At 40.8% G+C, this 18,826-nt stretch overlaps 1 protein-coding gene across 18 annotated transcripts in view; it reads left to right on the top strand.

Annotated features, from left to right (window-relative positions):
- PHACTR1 (phosphatase and actin regulator 1) overlaps positions 1-18,826 on the top strand; it is a 283,166-nt gene that overhangs the window by 99,017 nt on the left and 165,323 nt on the right. Inside the window, exon 1 of one of the 18 annotated variants that reach the window (XM_072329559.1) lies at positions 17,010-17,178. The exons of the other annotated variants lie outside the window; for them this stretch is intronic. The gene's annotated coding sequence lies outside the window, so the exon portion shown is untranslated. Of the gene's footprint in view, positions 1-17,009; positions 17,179-18,826 lie in introns of those variants that run through there. 18 annotated transcript variants of the gene reach the window in all.

The raw sequence follows: 18,826 nt of genomic DNA on the forward strand, positions 1-18,826 counted from the left end.
GTCCAGATTTCTATATTTATACACAGAAAACCAGAATAATCTTGGTCTTCCAAAGTGACTGTAAACACATAGCAGTGAAAGATGGTTAGCAGGAACGTCAGCACATTAAAACATACATAATATACCTAGGATACCTCTGAAAAGTGATTCTTGCTTGCGTGTTGAGCTCGTCTTCAGTCTGCAAAGACTTGCAGCTAGTTGTTTATTCTGCCTGAGCATCCTGTGACAGTTGAATGCTTTGTGTTTTTCTCCTCTCATTAAGGTCATATTATCTGAGGGCAGTTGTGTCCTATGTAGCTTCAGCCTTCATTGCATATGTTGTATATGATTCAATCTGGCCTCTAGGCTAAATATAAATAAAGAGAATATAAATATAGGGAAAAAAAAAGTGGAGAGTTTTCTGATTCAGGATACCATAATAGCACTTGAGCACTCTGTGAATACAAAAGAGGCCTTGAAATTATCACTTCATTCTTCAGCACTGCTGCTAGTGCCAAGCTGCATGGTAGGATCCAGTCACACCCAGCATGTGTCAGACTCCTGCTTCTTACTGTGCTGGATGTAGCTGGATATCACCAGAGCCTATATGGCTGGATTTCCTACTTGTCTAAGTGTGGGGAGCTGCGGAGTCAGAATATGTGCAGGTGCGTGATGTGACACTAAGGAAGTACTTGCAGGTTGCGCAGTTTTAGACACAGATGGCATGTCTTTGGGAAATCACTTCTATGTATGTTTCAGTACCTCAGTTTCCCTACCTGTTTAACGTGTGCATGAACACCATTTTTATATGCATAAGGCAACATCGCTACCGCCATCTAAGAAGATCTTGCGATGTTTATGAAAGAACTGCTCACAGCATTGTGGGCTGCTCTTGCTCTACAGCTTCAATATTAAGCTTTAATCCTACGTAAAGATAGTACAAAAAGAAGGGGTGGGGAGTGGGGGGATAGGAGGAGGAACCAGTTCCTCCTACAGATCCTTTCTGTTTGTTAAAAGTGCATCAGTATTCACCACTCTGCAGGGTTGAGCACAGTAATATTTGTTCATTGTGTTCAACTCAAATCCTGTGGAGGGTAACTAGTTGGCTAATTGTTCCTGAACTGATTCAACATTTCCAGTGCATGATTTTAAACAGTCAGAGATGAGGAGATCTTTGCTACCAACCAATTAATTATTTCAAAAATAGTAATACCTCAGAGGCAGGAGGGGAGAAATATAACAGATCACAGCTTGTTGCACTGTATCAATCCAGAACCTAAGGCAACACTCAAAGGCTGCTTCTGACACAGCTCTGTGGTCCTTTATTCCACCCCAAATGAAATCCCACTGTGACACATCTCTACAATGTTTACTTTGTACTGATTGCATCCTAGGCTGCTGAGCAGAGGGCAAGGAGCTAAGAAATCCCCATGCTGTCAATAACGCTTGGTTGTCAATTAGTTGCTATCAGCAGTGATTATATACTAGTATGACTCCACACGGGTGAGAATTCAGTTTAATTTTTAAGCTTCATCTCCACCTTGTGGTCACACAAAACACTGCATATGAGATGGACTGTTCACTGTCTCGGTGACTCTCCAGATTAGTACGCCATGCAAAGTAGCATGAGTGAGCTGCCTCACAGGAGGAGAGATGGATGCCTTTTGGCAGCAGAAAGCCACTATATTAGTTCAGCTACTAAATGAGACCCCCATTAGCAAACCGTAGCTGCCGGGAATCATCTTTTTAACATAATCAAACTCTGATATTTACTCAGCCATTAGGAAATGAGATTTTTTTGTGGATTTACAGCAGAATCAAATTTAAGTCAGTTTAAAGAAGTGACCTAAGTCACACTAAGCTTGCTTGATGCCTGACCATACTACCAGGTGGTGGAACTCCCATGAGAAAATCTTGTTGCCTGGAGGTCAGGTCTGGATGCACACTTGTCTGTATAGCTGCTTCCTCAGAACTGCAGAACGGCGGAGTTTGGAAGGGACCTCCAGAGATCTTTGAGTCAAATCCCCCTGCTAAAGCAGATTTCCATGATAGGTTTCACAGGTAGACATCCAGATGGGCCTTGGATATCTCTACTGAAGGAGACTCCACAACCTCTCTGGGCAATCTGTGCCAGTGCTCCATCACCCCTACCATAAAGAAGTTCTTCCACATGTTAGTATGGGATTTGTAATGTTCAATTTCTAGACCATTACTCCTTGTCCTATCATTACATGCCAGCAAGAAGAACCTGGTCTCATCCATTTGCCTCCTAGCTCCTTTTAGATATTTATAAACATTTATCAGATCCTCAGTCTTTTTTTCTCCAGTCTAAACAGAGACATGTTACCCAGCTTTCCTCATAGGGGACATGCTCCAGATCCTTAATCATCTTTGTGGCCCTCCACTGGACTCTTTGAAAAGGAGATCCTTGTCTTTTTTTGAACTGTGGAGCCCCGAACTGAACACAGTAGTCCAAACATGGTCTCACCAAGGCAGAGTAGAAGAAGAGGATCACCTCCCTCAACCTGCTGGCCACTCTCTTTTTAATGCACGATTTAAGGCAAGATTGGCCTTCTTGGCTTTAAAGGCACACTGCTGGCTCATGGCCAACCTGCTGTCTATCAGAACACCCAGGTCCTTCTGTAGTGCTCTACAGATCCTGCCTCGTACTGGGCAGAGCTAACAAGCTGGGAGAGGCAAATACCTAGTTGGCATCTTCTGGTTTGGTAAATCTCTGTTTGGGTCACCACTGTACAGTTAGTTTTCCTCCAGCACATTTCTCCACTGCCTTGAAAACTAGCAAGCTTTCTTGAGCGTTTCTCTAGGCAGAGATAATCATTCCCTCACCTGGGAACATCCAGCCCTGCCCTTGAGTATTTCAGGACTGATGTATCAGTTGGCAAATTGCTTTTCAATAATGCAGAAGAAACAAGTTAAAAATGAAATACCTTGTGAACTGAGAGCCTTCATTTTAAAGAAGTACTCGCATGGCAGCCAAGAAAAGCTGCAGAGAGGTACAATCTTTTTCCATCAGCAAATGAGTTAGTGTTAATGGGAATCTAATTTCTGCTACCAAGTGTCTGTCCCTATAGTAAAGCAGTAATTTGGAACTGAATGCTCAAGTTTAAAAACAATTATTATTATTATTTTTTTTTTTTCCACATCTGAAAGCTTGATAATGTAGCAAAGACTGATTAATTTCCTGGTGCTTTAATGATCCTGAAAATAAGATTTAACCAAGTCAATTTATCTCATCCATGGGCTCTGATCATGTACCATTAAAGTCAATGGGAGATTTGTTACTGACTTTAAAATGTGGAAGTTAAAAACTTAAATGTGAAAGGATGCCATACAAAAGATATTAACATTGTCAGAATTCAGTACATCCTTCATACCAAGTCTCATTAATCGAGTCGCAATTGTTAAATGATGTCAAATCTTTCTCTTATGACTGTTGTCTTTACCGGACTGCAAGTCTTAGCCCAGTAATTCTGTTTATGGACATGAAAATAAGTTCTGTTAAAGAAACAGTCATTGTGAAGATCCTTATGATAGATTGTATCGAATTTGGTTTTATCTCCTCATAGTGTTTTGTGACTATACCTTTCTACCATAATCTGCATGTGCTTTCTCAGAATCTCTCTTGTGCCTTAGCTCGTCATGAATTTAAGTCCCTTCAGTGTTCTCTTATGGATTTGAGGTAATTATTGGTATTCATTTCATTCTTTGGGATGATAGTGCAAACTTGTCCTTTTTCTGTCAATTCAGTAAAGTGGATGGTGTAAAAGGAGAGAGTCCTAAATGGGTTTGAAGATATATACATCATCAATATACATCTTTTTGACACAGTATTTTCAACATACTTAAAGAAGGAAGGTGTTCATATGCTCAGGTTTGGAAATTGCTAGGGCTCCTTCACCATAACTTAAAAGATAGCTCTGAAAGTGAACTCCGGTGCCCATGTGATGGTTTAATTATCCTGAAATAACAGTTTTGTTGCTAATTACTTAATATACCATCTACCCTTTCCTGCAATTAAATTTACAGTGCCTGACTATTAGAAACTGTTGTCATAATAAGGGCAGTTTCCTTTATTTGCTTATGCTGAATTGCAGAATGTATAATTATATGCACAGATCATCAATTTCAGACTTGTTTGTATAATTATAAATAATAGAACATGAAAGCAATCTAGGAATATCGGGCTATAAAGTACTCTTGTCTATTGTGGAGTTGGAATAATTAGTAGATTAGGGGGATGATTATTACTGAAGAAAGAGCTTCCTAATTTTGTAGCAATTTAAATATAATCAACAACAAAAAGCACAAAAACCCAACTATCATGAATGCAACAGTAGCTTGCCTTGCTTACAATCAGGAAATAGGATAAGCAGTCTTCCTTGGATTAATACCGTCTCCTAACCTCTGCTGGGAGATGAACTGAAAATGCAAAGGAGCAAAGTGAGCCAATCATAGGGAAAAAAACCAAACAAAGCACCATCTCCGCAAAAAAAGACAAGGGTTGCCTTCCTGCAGTGTGACCCGTGCTTGTTTTTATTTGTTTGTTTTTGTCTTGATGGTGACATTTCAAAACCTGACATGATACTTTCTGTTTCTGCTGGATTTGGTGATGCTGCTGTGTGCCGGTGCTCCATATAGTTACGTAGCACTGACATCTGGTGGTAACAGGCAGTGCAGCCTGCACGTTGCAGTCCAGCAGAGCTTTAACAGTCCACACACTTGTATTGTTTCCATGTATTTTCCAGTACATGCAGCATGTTGGAAAACTAAGCAATCGTGGAAGATTTGGGGCTTGTTAATGCTGTTCTGGTAAATACTGACTAATAATTAAAGCTGATGACAATAAAAAATAAGTAGTAACTATTAAGTGTTATTTGAAGATAAGTGGGGGAGCGGGGGAGGGGGGGAGGAACCCACATTGATACAAATTCAGGGCATTCTACTCCAGGAAAGGATGCAAGGAAGAGTCTGTTTTCTGGTTAGGATTCAGAAATGATAAGGGGTTCCTCTCCTTTCTTTCTTGCCCTGGTTTTTCCCTCTCCCCTTTTCTGCTAAACTGCTTCCAGGACAAGACTCAGATGTACAGCTGGCTGTCACTAGAGCACTTGCAGGATTGCAATAGCAGTACCAAAAACAAGAGCTTAAAGTCATGGGACATCCCCTAATGCACTTTAAAACTTCCTGAAGTCTTAAATAAAATGTGCAATGCTTTTTGTTTGCATTCTGGAGTTTAGGAAGTAAGGAGTCACGTTTTCTGGGCTACCTGTATAGATGTAAGGGCTGAGTTCTTCTCTGCTTTCTTTTTTTTTTCTCAGTAAGACCAGATGTGATGATGTGATCACCTGGTTCCGTGAGCTGAAACTTCCAGAGAGTTGCCAGCTCATGGGAGTGTCACAAAAGTGCTGCAAGTTGGCTGCTTTGGGAATATGGAACCACACGAATCCCCATACTGCCAACTCTCTTCATACATCATACATGCTCACTGTTTAACCAGAACTGTGGATTCCTGCAAAAGACAGTCACACCTCCAATGGCCCCTGCCTGAAACGTTAGTGACAGTTCATAGCTTATCCCTATTCTCAAGTGTGTGCATTAAGGCCTTTGAAGAAACTGTTCACAGGATTATATTTCATATTAGCAGTCTCAGTAAGCTGCAGCTTAAACTCTCTGTGAACTTGCTGGATTTTTATGAGGCAAAAGCTATTTCTTGAAAGGCAAATCTTGTATATTTTTTGTATCTGCTAGGGGGCATCATCTGATAAATAATCCTGTGTGAATAATGCTAAGATCTTTACAGTGATACAGTAAGGAAGAAGCGTGTTATAGAATTTCTGGGCATAAATTTCACTCATGGTAAGATGCAGTTTATATTTATTAAGTTACATAATTAAATGTTTGTCATTATTAGCATCTCTGAAAGAAAATACGCAGGTATTAGGCCAGCCCTATTCTTATAGATTGGATATTGGGGAGAGGTTCTTCATCACAGGGTGGTCGAGCCATGGAGCAGGCTGCCCAGGGCAGTGGGCACTGTCCCAAGTGCCAGAGTTCAATGAGTGTTTGGACAATGCTCTCAGACTTCAGGTTTGGATTTTGGGTGGTCCCGTGTGGAGCCAGGAGTTGGACATCGTGATCCTTGTGGGTCCTTTCCAACTTGGGATGTTCTGTGCTTCTGTGATTCTAGATTCTGGTGTTTGCAGTACAGTTATGGTGTGTATTACACATTTCCATTCACGTTGCATTCGATTGTATTTCGCTTAGAAGAAACTCACAGCTGTAATCTAGCAACTTCAATCAGGTTTCTCATTGCTTTTGTAATACTTGCTCATTTATGGAATTCAGGAATGCAAATTCACGTACTTCTTCTACGACGTGCTTACATGCAGGCAGATGGTTGGTATACCCGCTGGGAGCATACATTTTATGAGCACGAAACAGCATTTGCGAGCAGGAGAGAAATTCACTGTGGAAATAATTCAAGAAAAATATGGCAGAAATAATTCAGTTTCTTTTATTAAAAAACATTTATCACTACCATATTCCTTTAAAACTAATATACAAATGTGCGTGCATTTAGCAGAGCACGAATATTCTAAAAGGCCAAAGTAAGCACAGACATTAGCAAGAGAGTTATTTTACTTACTTGAGTAGTCCAATTGAATTCTTTGCAGGGTAAATGCTCTGGGGAGTGTGATGAGTGGTTTGATTAGTTTTAAACCATCATATTTAATCAAGCACTGTGCATTCATTCACTCCTAGGAAGGCTTTTTCAGGTCTTTATATCATCAGTTTATGAGACTTTGGAGCCCTAGATCCAGTGTGGAGCAAACCCCATTAACTGACATCACCACGTGCTAAAACTAAGGGATTATTCTCAAAGTCTAACTTTGGACATAGATTGCAAGAAGAAAAAGACAGGTCTCAGAGCCATAATTTTAATTGGGATATGGTTCATCTGCAAAGCATCCAGAGTTCATTCCATTTATACCTGTGATAAGAAGCTAGAAGAGGTGTGCATAATAGGATAGCAGGCAAAATGAAAGGAAAAATACACATATCAGTTAATTACATCTTACTGAACAACTTTTTTTGAATAAGAGCACCTGTAGGCCAGTGGTTCTTTCTCAGGTCTTTCCTGAAACAGGTTCCTTTCTGGGACAACTGAAACGTTTGGTTTATGACTTCATTGAGCAACTGTCAAAGCAAGGTAGAAGGAAGTGTATAAACGGAGAGGGAACAGCTGTTTACAAGGGTGGTTACAAGGGGGAATGGTCTTTAACAGACAGGGGAGATTTAGGTTAGATATTAGGAAGAAGTTTTTCACTCAGAGGGTGATGACGCACTGGAGCAGGTTGCCCAAGCAGGCTGTGGATGCCCCATCCCTGGAGGCATTCAGGGCCAGGCTGGATGTGGCTCTGGGCAGCCTGGTCTGGTGGTTGGCAACCCTGCACGTAGCAGGGGGGTTGAAACTACATGATCATTGTGGTCTTTTTCAGCCCAGACCATTCTGTGATTCTATAGTACGATTCTATATTCTAACTTCTTACACACTCCAGTTGTATTAAATGAGCTTGATGAATTTAAAAAGAAGGAAAAGGAGGGAGAAAAGTTCTTGCTGTGTTGTGATTTTTTGATTAGCTGCAAAGGAAAATACGTGAATTACTGCTGCCATGTGGCAGTAGCACACTTGCAACCAAAGCAACCAATTTGGAATGAACTCCTTGCTGCACTGAACAAGTTTCGACTGGGCTAATGCTGTAAAGCTAGTGGAGCACAGTCTATTATCTGGATGCGGAATCTGCTCAAGGTTGTCCACCACCCTCCCCACAGGAGACTCAAAGGACCTGGAGGAGATTTTCTGTCCAAGACTAGACTGTGTGAACATGTAGTCCAGACTTCCTGCAGGCCTGCTGGCTTCCTTCACTAGGTGTCTGCTTCAGCTGTCCTGTGCAGCATCCCTCTGGGCTGTTCTGGAGTCCTGTGGATAATCTCTGTTGAAGTGATCTGGACACGTCACACCTCTTGGTGTTAATATTGCACTGTTAGCAAATGTAGAAAAAGGTATTGGGCGTTTGAGGTAATTTTAGATGCTCACTTCGGAAACTGCAAGGCCAGATTTTAAACAAAGGCCAGTAAATATATACTTTTCTGTAAGCACTGATTTAATACTTTTAAGATTATCACTTCACTTGACCTTTCTCATTAAAAAAAAAGTTGTGTAATGGATTTCTAGAAATGCCTTTCCTGATAAAGGACAGCTGTGAAATTCGGAAGCATGTGCTTAAAATTTTTAAGAAGGACTTTTATCATTTTAACTAACTGCATTCAAAATAGCAAATTAGTTCCACTGTCTGCAAGAGGAAACAAGAACTGTTTTCTTTATATATCGGTTAGCATCACCATGCTTAACTGTGGTTAAGACATGGTTGTCTTCAGTCCTTCTTAGTAGCAGTTTTATGATAGAAGGTAGTAGCTGTTGAACTGTAGCCCCTTCAAGTAGCCCTAGTGCGAGTACAGTCCTTGCTTTGAGAAGTTTACAATCTAAATAAACAAATGGACAAGGAGGTAAAGGGAGGTGCTTGCTGAGGGAAAGGCAAGTGATTTGCTCAAAGTCACCCAACTCGATTTGTAATAGAGCTACAAATGTGTTTCCAAATACCCTCAGAGCAAGGTGAGATTTTCCAGCCAGTGACAGATTTAAGGTTTGCTGTCTCACAGTCTGGTCTAGTCTTAGGATTCACAACGTTGCAGTAAAATCTATAGTGAATGCTCTAGATGTGGAAAGGACTTGAGGTATCAGATCTAAAAACTGTAAGTCTTACATATGGGAAAGGTTTGTTGGGTCACTTTTTGATGCTTCTAAAATCGCCAGACAATTCCCTACCTAGACAGAGGACATACATAAAATAGAATGAGTAAGTTTCTTTGCCAAACAACTCCTAAATCACTTTGGGTTCTCTTTGTATGTTGAATAGCCAGTGAATAGTCTGCCCTGAACTAAATATATTTACTGGCTTTTGTTAAAAGAAACGCAAAGTGAAAAGATCCCAAGTTCGTGACTTCATGTCAGAACAGCAAGAAGCACTCCATCAAGAGAGCTTTTTTCTACCTGCTAGGGCCGACTTGTTGCAATTATAGTGTCCTTTGGAACCAATTAAAGACCAACAAGAAAGCAAGGAAATACTTGGTGGAAATCTGTCTGATTTCCTTTGCCTGGTTTCTGGATCTTTCAAAGAGCTGCAACTCAAGACTCTCTGCTCCTGGGCAGGCTTCAACTCTGCTGGTGCCTCTTGCTCGGTCAACAGGTTCCCTCTCTTGAGTGGAGATGAAGAGCACATAGGAGAAGAATGGACCCTGGCTGGGAAGAGAGAGGTGTCACTTGCCTATACATGTCTGCAGAAAAGGAGCAAAATTCTGGTCCATGATCTCTTTTTTTTTCCCTGAGTAACCTGCATTTAGCAATCTGGAACACTGATAATGTGTTCTATTTTATTTTATTTTATTTTATTTTATTTTATTTTATTTTATTTTATTTTATTTTATTTATTTATTTAAGAGAATTGGGTCTGGGAGAACTATATATATATGTATATATATGTATATATACACACACACACATTCCCAATTCTCTTAAAAAAATTATATTTATATATATATATATATGTGTACGTATGTGTATATATATATGTATTTCTCCCATGGCACAACAAAAACAAATCTAAGAAACTTTCATAACCTCCATTTTTTCTTTGCTGGACAGTCTACCCTGTGCATCTTTGAGGCACAGTACAGAACCTGAAATATTTTTGATGTGGTTTGCTTTTGCAGCCACTTCTTTCTATCCTTTTCTGAATGAAAATGCAGAGGTAATGTTTAGAAGAGTAGTTCTGCAGAGCTCATGATATTCTTCTGTTTGATTTACCTTGTTGTTAGTGATTCTGCCTTTCTTTGGTCACAGGCTGGGATTTTACGTGGGAAGGTTGGTGCATGAGGAGCTTTAACCTGTTGTGGAACAACCACTGTTCTGCATTATGTGAAACCCTTGTTCAGAGTAGAATCAAGTCCTGGGTAAATGTCTGCAGGGTAGTTCCTACATCTCCTCCTATGTTGCCTTTTTTCACTGATGACTTGGGTGTAGTTCTTATGCGTTGTCATCAATCTGTTCGTATTAGATATAACTTTGCAGCTGAATTTAGCAGAGCAGCTCGTCTGTGTGAATTCAGTTTAGGACTGAATTTATTTATTTTGTATAAGAGAGCAAAAACCTTTGTGGTACCCATATGAGGGTGGTTTCTTTCTTTAGGAGTGGGAATAGTATTTCTTCACATTTGAGATCAGAGAAACAAAAAAGGATGCTGATTTTGTAGATATGGAAGACAAGATGATCTCACTGCACTGCAGAGTAGCCCTGTGGACAAATGGAAGTATGAGTATTGGTCCCATTAGCCAGCTTTGACATTTTCCCAATTGCTGTGGTGCACTCATTGATCTCAGAGCAGTAAATACTTTTTGACACAGTATTTTCAAAAGAGTCCCAGCAATGGACTGTGGATTGTACTCTCTGTAATTGTACACAGCGGATAAGGAAACTTGGATGGCTTTCAGTGCCTGAACCATGGTGCATGAGTGAGGCCACATGTCTCAAAGGGCTACAGACCTAAGGAGAGCATCTTAGAGAAGGACAAAGGAGGAACCTCATCCTCCATTAATTCAGTGGATTTCCCCAAAACCAAGATTCCTCTGTGTCCTTGAGATGGTCCTCAAATACAAGGAAAACATTGCTTTCTGAAGTTGGCTCCTGCAGCATGGATTGCATCATCTGCATTGCATTAATCTTAGATGAGCTCTTGGTATTGTGTCAGGGTTTTGTAGTTACTGGGGGAAAATTTGTGTAAGTTCTGCTGAACGTTATTCTTGAAGCGTGCAAATGTTCTTTTTCATCTGCACAAGTACTGCAGTCTGTGCTCTCTCAAACGTTAAATAAGAGAATAAAAGCATTTCTCTGAAAAGTTAGAAAGCAGAGATGTATTAAAAATAACCATAGCTGGAATTCAGTTGGGATCTTGACTCCAAAAGATCAAGCAGTTCGTTTTAGTCTCAGTGCTGGCAATTTCTGGTTTAGTCTCGTCTGCTTTGTCTCTTGTATTTTACTCTCTTTCGCACCCATTCCATCTTTTTCACAACCCATAGCACATAGATGAGGGTCTTTTGAATGGTTATTAACTTTGTTGTCCTTACAGTAATTTAAGGCAGCCTTACCAGTTTCCTACTTTTTCTTTTTTGCTCTTATGGTAACTTATTTTAAGTGGCAGTGTCATGTCATAGATGAGTCTTCTGTGGTGGCCCATTGATGAGTGTTATGATCCAGCTATTTCTGCTGGATATTACATTGAATACAGTGGAGGCTGCTTATGAGTGTTTTATTGCGTTATCTTAGGCAGTCCCTACAGTCTGGAAAGTTTGTATACCTGAGAATTTAGAGGAGACATAAGCTATAAATAAACACTACTAGGAGGAAGATTTTACTTGAAATAATTGAAGCCAGATGAGGAACCTAGAAGAGGAGCCTGCAGGCTTATTTCAGAACTCCACCTACATAAGTCTTCTCCTTATGGTTCACAGTTGGGATTAGACCAAGCTCTGGAATTAAAAGATGAGTCAAATCCACATCTCTTGAGTCTGAATTCAGATTCAACCCTTTAGAGTTTATTTGTGACAACGAACTTGGCCAGTGGAGCAGTCAATAGCACTTTCATTGGGTACGTGAATTCCATAGTCAGGTTACTTCCACAGGCAGTTTTCCAGAATCTCCCCACAAATGGTTTGTATTTTTCTCCAGAACGTAGTTGCTGTCTTTTGGAGAATTTATTTGCACAAGGATGTCTAGCCAACAACCTGGATGTTCCTGGGTACTTTCTTTGTTGTAGAAGCTCAGAGGGTTTGCATTGAGGTGCTTTTTTTTCCTCTTTACGTCTCTTCTCTCTGTTATTATAGATTTTTTCCCATTGCACTTCACTGCAGTTGTATTAGGGAAGATGTGGGCCTGCATGATATGCTGTCATTACCTGTGCATTGTATTGGCTATTTCATTACCTGTTCTCAGAACTTTGCATTCTGAGGTATATTGTTATCACTTGTGTGCATTTTCACCATCTGAAAGTGTAAGCACCTCTCCTCAGCATTACCCTTGATCCCCACTTAAAACCTCCTTTGTGTAACTTACAGCAAGTTCTATATATACACACATGGAAAAAATGGGAGAGATTAGTCTCTTCCAGTATCCTTGCGAAGGCCACCAGGATGGGCAGTGAAGATGCTTCTGATGACCCCTGTGTCCACTATCAGTGTTTAAGCTGGGAACTGGCTTTGGTAATCTTGCTTTGCTATTTATCATTCGCCACTTGGTACCGTGATAGCAGCCAAGTACAGTGGGTTAATATGCAGGCCAAGGTGATAGAATTTAACCAAGACTTTCTATTTTTCATAGGCAGTTTTAGTCCTTAGGTGAAAAAAGAAGAAAAAAAATTCTTGTATATATTTAGATCCAATGTTAGGTTAATGGAAATTTTCTTGAATTTCCTCTCATTGCAGAAGTGTCTTAGGTAAGCAGCCTAGAGCTTTTAAAGAAGAGTATTCAGTGACTGCACCACAAGTGAGCTGCTTTGGTTTCCAAGGGCTGGCCATTATCTGTAGCTGAGGTGTGAAGATATTGACAGATTAATGATTTCTCCCTGTGACTTGAACTGTTTTTCTACTGTTTCTGTTAGATTTGACCTTGAAGCCAAGACTGATCGTGTTTGCTCCTTCTTCCTGTTCTTTCTGAACGCTGCCTGCTTGGGTTTTGTGAGCCCACAGCATACTTTCTTATAGCAGTTGATGGGAATTAGCTATGTTTGCTCCCATTTATCATTCCACTCTCAAAGGCTACTAAGAACCAGGCGTTTTCATTATCTTGCTTTTGTTATGTCCATGGCTGTGGCATTCCAGTTGTTTGGATGGGGGAAACTCATACACTGCCAAACAACTTAGTCTGTACTTTTGTCCTAATCTAGCTGTCTGTGTGTTACAAAGGATGCAATGCACATTTGTGGTTGAAAAGTGTACTTACTCTACATAGATTCAAAGATATTTCTCTGCTCCCAGAAACGGTTGGCCTTCAGTATAGGGAGAGTTATTGCCCTCCTGATTGGGATGGATTTGGGAAAAGCATATGTATTTAAGAAGTATTGGCATGTGTGATAACAAAAGTAGCTGTTAAGAAAATAAGATTGCGCATGTGCGTGTGCTATATGGAATTCATGCTTCATGTGATCTGAGGTTACGTAGCACCCAAATTCCTTTAGTACAGTCTTGTGTCACTAAGTGGATAGTCGCGTAGGAGACAAGGCTGTGGGTAGCCTCATTTTCCATTTATGCTACACAACATGAAGATCTTTGCTAAATTAGTTGCACCAGGATTTGTCTAACAGCCAGGTAGGAAGGAGTTTGCACTGTAGCAGGCTCTGTACAGAGAACCAGTGAGTAAAGAACACTGCAGAAACCTACTTGAGTCACCAAAACTGGAACGGGCATGGAGCTGTCAGTACAACTTTGATTTTTACCCTTAGGCTTTCCCTGTGTCTTTAGCCAAACAACTTTGCTGTCCTACCTCAGTCTGCCTATCCAAAGAAGGAGAACATTAATTCTGGCTGAGTTTCAAAGGAATGCTGTAAGGATTAATTGCTTTCTTTTTCTGCTGAACATTGTAGAAAAGGAAAGCAGCTGTATTGCTATTGTTTCCAAGATGTTTTTGTTTTGTGAATGTTTTCTGACATATGGCATTTTAATGCTAAGAATATTTATGCTGTGGACTTTCTTTTAACACTCATTTAAGTTGCCTGTATGAAATACTTTGTAATAAGAACTATATTAATAAATTAATCAAAGTTTTACAGGCAAAAGATTGAGTTCAGAATCTCCCTCACTATTTCATTGTCCCCTCAATTGCTCCATTACTTAACAACATTTAATCAGATTTAATCTTCAGCAAATCTCTGTGTCATTAACGTTTTGCTAGGCGTTACTTTCACATTATTCCTGAAGAGTTTGAAACAGACGAGGTTTGGGATTATTTTAAAATAGAAAGGCACTATGGTGAGGGAAGGGAAAAATTATGCTCTTGCTGCTCTGAGATACCGCATTAAAAATAATTCTTCTAGAACAACTTAAGCATTGCTGGCTGTTTCATGTAAGCTCCTCTTGACGTTGGATGGCTCTGCCCATTTTCCACTTTGATCTGACTTAGTTGATGAAATGGGTTTTATTTTTTCGTATTTATCTCTGTGATGCAGGAAAAAATGGACCCACTGTACTGAGGCGAGTGAACCCAGTGAAGCTGCACCAATGATGATGGCTGCCCCAAATGGTCAGCCTTTCTGTGTGCAGCGCATCTAGACTTCACGTGTGACTTCACACACAGATTCTTCTTAGAAGCCCATCTCCTGGGACTGTGCGGCTGTGCTAGAATCTCATATCTTTGGCGATATGAGCTCAGAAAAGCTCAGGAAGTCTAAAAATAAACCAACTACACAGACTGAATCAAAGTGCAGTCAAACAGAACGCTCTTCTATGTTTAGTACTCTTTCTTAAATATTAAAGTTGAAGATCTGGTGGGTTTTTTTTTTAGATTGCATAGGATGAAATTGGTGAGAAGAAACATCTGATTCCTCAATAAATGCTCATCCCGTTTGTGAGAGTCTCAGAGTACAAAGTCTGGAAACTTAACATGAGGGGAATATCAGAGTAGACCTGCTGCCCTCTACACTGCAGCTGGCAGTTGTGGGCCTTGCAGATGAAACTACATGATGCATCAGAACAGCAGAAACATTTGTGAGACAAGTATCAGGTATTTCTTTCCTAATACCCAGATAGGTGCCCTATGGCATAAGTTCATCTGACTGTCTTTTGTTCCACTAGTGATTGGAAGTGTGCAGCAGTACTACATACACTCATCTATATGAGGTTAAAATAGTGTTCTGTGCTTTTTCCAGAGGACAATAGCTTTAGGACAGTAAGATTGCAGAAATCAGAATAGTCCATCAGCTTTTCAAATAAAGCTTTTTCATATGTGCCAGTTTTCATTTAGATGTCCTGCACCAAACCCATCCTGTGGGCACTTTTTTTTTCAGTTTTTATGGTGAGTTTTGATTTCCCGTTGGTTTTCCTGTGCGTGCTTTGTGGGACTAAGTGGTGTTAGTAAGGAGAGTGCTGGCTTTTGTGGGCATGGCTGGCAGTCACCCCTCGTCTGCCTCCTCAGTGGTAGATAATGTTTTGTGGTGATCAGTGGATGATTTAGGTAGGCTGCACAGCCCTATAGGCATGAGTGGTTCAGGCCAGATAGGACTGGAAGGATAGTTTCAGAGGGACAGAAATCATGGATGAGAGGAGAGGAGGCACAGCGCTGTGATCATTGGTTGGAAACTGGTTATCTTCCAGCATGGTAAATAATATCCTTCATGATAAGGAAAGGCACCAGTAAAACCTGTGTTGTGCAGGAGAATGAATGGACAATTATGTGAAATAATCTGTAAAATCTCTGAGTCAGTAAAATGAAACTGGCTACCTTATTTATGAGGTCTGACCCATAGCTGCAGGAATCTATTGCTAGTTGCATACACCAAAGCAGTGAATCCGAATGTTCCTAAACATGAGTTGGAAGTAAATGGCTTGGACTAAGTTTTAAATCAAAACTCCATGGTTGATCCTGTCATGACAAAAGGCCAAGAGAGTCTCTGTGCTGCAGTTGCATTGATAAACAACTCCGTGCTAATTATGTCTTAACTTTGCACTGCAAAAACCTTCCTGAGCATTGCGATAGAGATGGTGTAATCCCATATCTCCATTCTAAATGTTTATTATCAGATCACTTTAGACTTGGTGAAAGCCTGAAATGTTCTCCTGGTTGTGAACAACTTTAAACCTTGGAGAAGCCTGGTATGGGATTTTAATTTGAATTTAAAAGTTTCTTCTGCATTTATACTACTGAAACTTCTGCTCTCCTCAGATCTGATAAACTAACACGCATGCATATCCTCTTCCACCTGGTGACCATTCCCTTACTGAGAATGTGTTGCAGACTTCTTGCTAGCTTCTTTTCAGCTTCCTATACTAGTGGGTTCTTTTCTAACTTAGGTGAGGCTTACACTACTATGTAACCAGGTTTTTCTGAGACAGCAAGCCCAGTGTGAGTGCAGGCTGATAGCGTTACAAGGTGCTAATTGCACTAAGATGGTGTTCCCTTGTCATCATGTAGTTTTGTCTACCTTCTCTGGTTCCTCAACCCTAGCCCTGGTGAGACTTATCCTGGAGTGAATTATGTAATTGTGCTGCTGCAGGCCACGTAACAGGCTGCTTGAGTAATTCCCTGCAGAAGGAGACAAACTGCATTTTAAGGAGCTCAACAGACAGTATCTAAAACACAAACATGTGGTGGTAGCATGTGATACTGATGTCACTTCTGCTGAGATCTCCTACTAGCACTGCAGCCACGTGGAAGCTGCATTTATGGTGCTCAGTGTTCTGAGAGGGAGAGCACAGGCTAGCTGGACTTTTAGCTTATTTTCTTTCCTCCGCAACAACTCTCTGTCACTAAAAACGGTTTCACCTAAGGCATATCAGAATGAATGGTCCTTTGGAGACCTCATCAAGGGGCTAGGAGTTGCTGCCTCACAGAGGTAAGCAGCAGTCACAGCATCCCCAAACTCATGGGATCTCAAGTCCGTTCTCACAGTTTTGCAGTGGTGTGGGACGGAGGGAGAAAGAGAAAGCAGCTGGAGTGAAAGATGCCAACATCTGCTAAAGACCCTCTTCATTTATAGTTAATACATGGGAAGAGGTGGGGGGAGGGCCAGATTTAAAAATGAATGTTCCCATTTTTCAAAACTCCTTGCACTGTGTTTGGAACAGTTAATTGCATTGATTGTTCTGACCTCTGTATCTTCCTTTCACATGGGAGCTGGGCATTGAATTGTAACTTGTTTTGCGGCTGGCTGAAGACAGAGGAGAAGAGGCTGTCTGGCACCGCAAGGCTGGGTGGGTTTTCAGAGTATAAGACTTAAGGAGGCTGTTGCTCAGTTTCAGAAGCACAGCTGTTGCAGAGTGAGGGAGGGAGTGTGGACGCAGCCTTGTGATCTCTGTCAGGTAGGCAAAAGCACAAGCCTTGCACTTGTTAACTGCCTGGTTTTATTTCTCGTAGCGGTGATGTTATTAATCGATGGCATTTGGGTTTGCAAAGTCCTCTCTTCTGCTTGTGGCAGTCGGATGTGGATGTTGATAGCAGCTGGGTGTGTTTGCACAGAAGCTGGTATGTATGAATGAGGAGATCAATAGCTGTGCTAAAAATTACTGAGCCATCTGGGATTTACAGATAGAGGATTGACTTGCAAATCCCACTGCAATTGAGATCTGCAGTAACTGCTGAAGCACAGCATGCATGATAAAGGTATCATGAAAAGTTATCCAGAAGACCTGAAACAACTTCTTTCAGTCCTCTGTTGCAAAGAGGCTTAGGAAAGGTAGAAGAAAAAAAATGCTAAAGCAGAGGGAAATGATGTTTGGCCGATAAGTTTAATGTTTTTGTACATTGTTGTTGACATTTGATTCTGAACTCACTGCAGGAAGACCACAAGCAGAGAGAATAGAAAAGCTTTGTTCAGAAAGGCAGCAGAGAATGCACTGGGAAATGGAGCTTTCATTTCAAGTCCATCTTATGATTGTTCTGTGCTCCGTGATTATGCAGAACTGCAGCATCTATCAAAGTGCAGAAAGGATCTGGGGAGGAATCATGGTCTGAGAGTACAGTGCAAAAACAGTCTTTTATTGTAGGTGTAGAAGGAGATGCTTTCACAAGAAATTGACTGGTTATCTCTTGTGGCAGTTTTGATCATGGATTTTAAGAGTAGAATTAGTCTGCCAATCTTTTTCAGTGATAAACAGTGGTATTTGTTTTTTCTTCCCATGAGGAAACAGGTATGGGTCAGTTATGAGCTGTCATGTGGGTTTCTGCTCAAGCTGCTCTAAAACATGGCTGGGAGTGGAGAGGCTGATTGTTGGCACTGGGTGCTGTGATTGTAGACCAGTGTAACTGTTAGGTAAATCCACGTGTGCTCATGGTGTGGAGCAAAGTAGGTATTCTTGCTGGTAAGTGATGTCATTTCTGGAAAATAAATAAAGTGGTTGGTAAATAAACCTGAGAACACAAAATGTGGTTTCTGCTTGGTAGTCCTCCACAATAACCGTGTTGCTCACAGTGCTGTGTGTTTGGAGGTTTGTCAAGGTTTGTAGTGTTTGCCAAATCTTCTCCCTGTATTTATTTCTCAGTGGAGATGATCACAGTAAAAAGGTTTCAATTAAAACTTTGATAACTAGAAGGCGTCTTTCATATGTGTAGCTGTCACTGCATCACACAACAGATGTAGTGGGGACCTAGCCCTGCTGCCCTTACTAACATGTTAACAGAGCTACACTTAGCACACTGGTGTTCCTAAGGAGGGATGGGCCTTTGCAGAGCTCGTTTCCCATATTCTGAGTCTGTGGCCCTGGTTGTGATCAGCTGAAACTGAGGAACAGCTGATCTTGTCTTTTGTTTTGTCTTGGAGGGCTGCTGGTAGAAACGTCTCTCTTCTTTTAACCTACACCACTGACTAGCATAACTCTGCTGGAAAGTCTACTTAAGTTGATGTTTATAGATGTATTCATCACTTTTGTAATGCTATTGCTCAGTGAAGTCACAGGGAGTGTCTGTATAGTCAAATGCAGAATCATGGAATTTTTTGAGTTGGAAGAGACC

Source organism: Excalfactoria chinensis, chromosome 2 (genome assembly GCF_039878825.1).
Source record: "Excalfactoria chinensis isolate bCotChi1 chromosome 2, bCotChi1.hap2, whole genome shotgun sequence".
Classification (NCBI taxonomy): Eukaryota; Metazoa; Chordata; class Aves; order Galliformes; family Phasianidae; genus Excalfactoria; species Excalfactoria chinensis.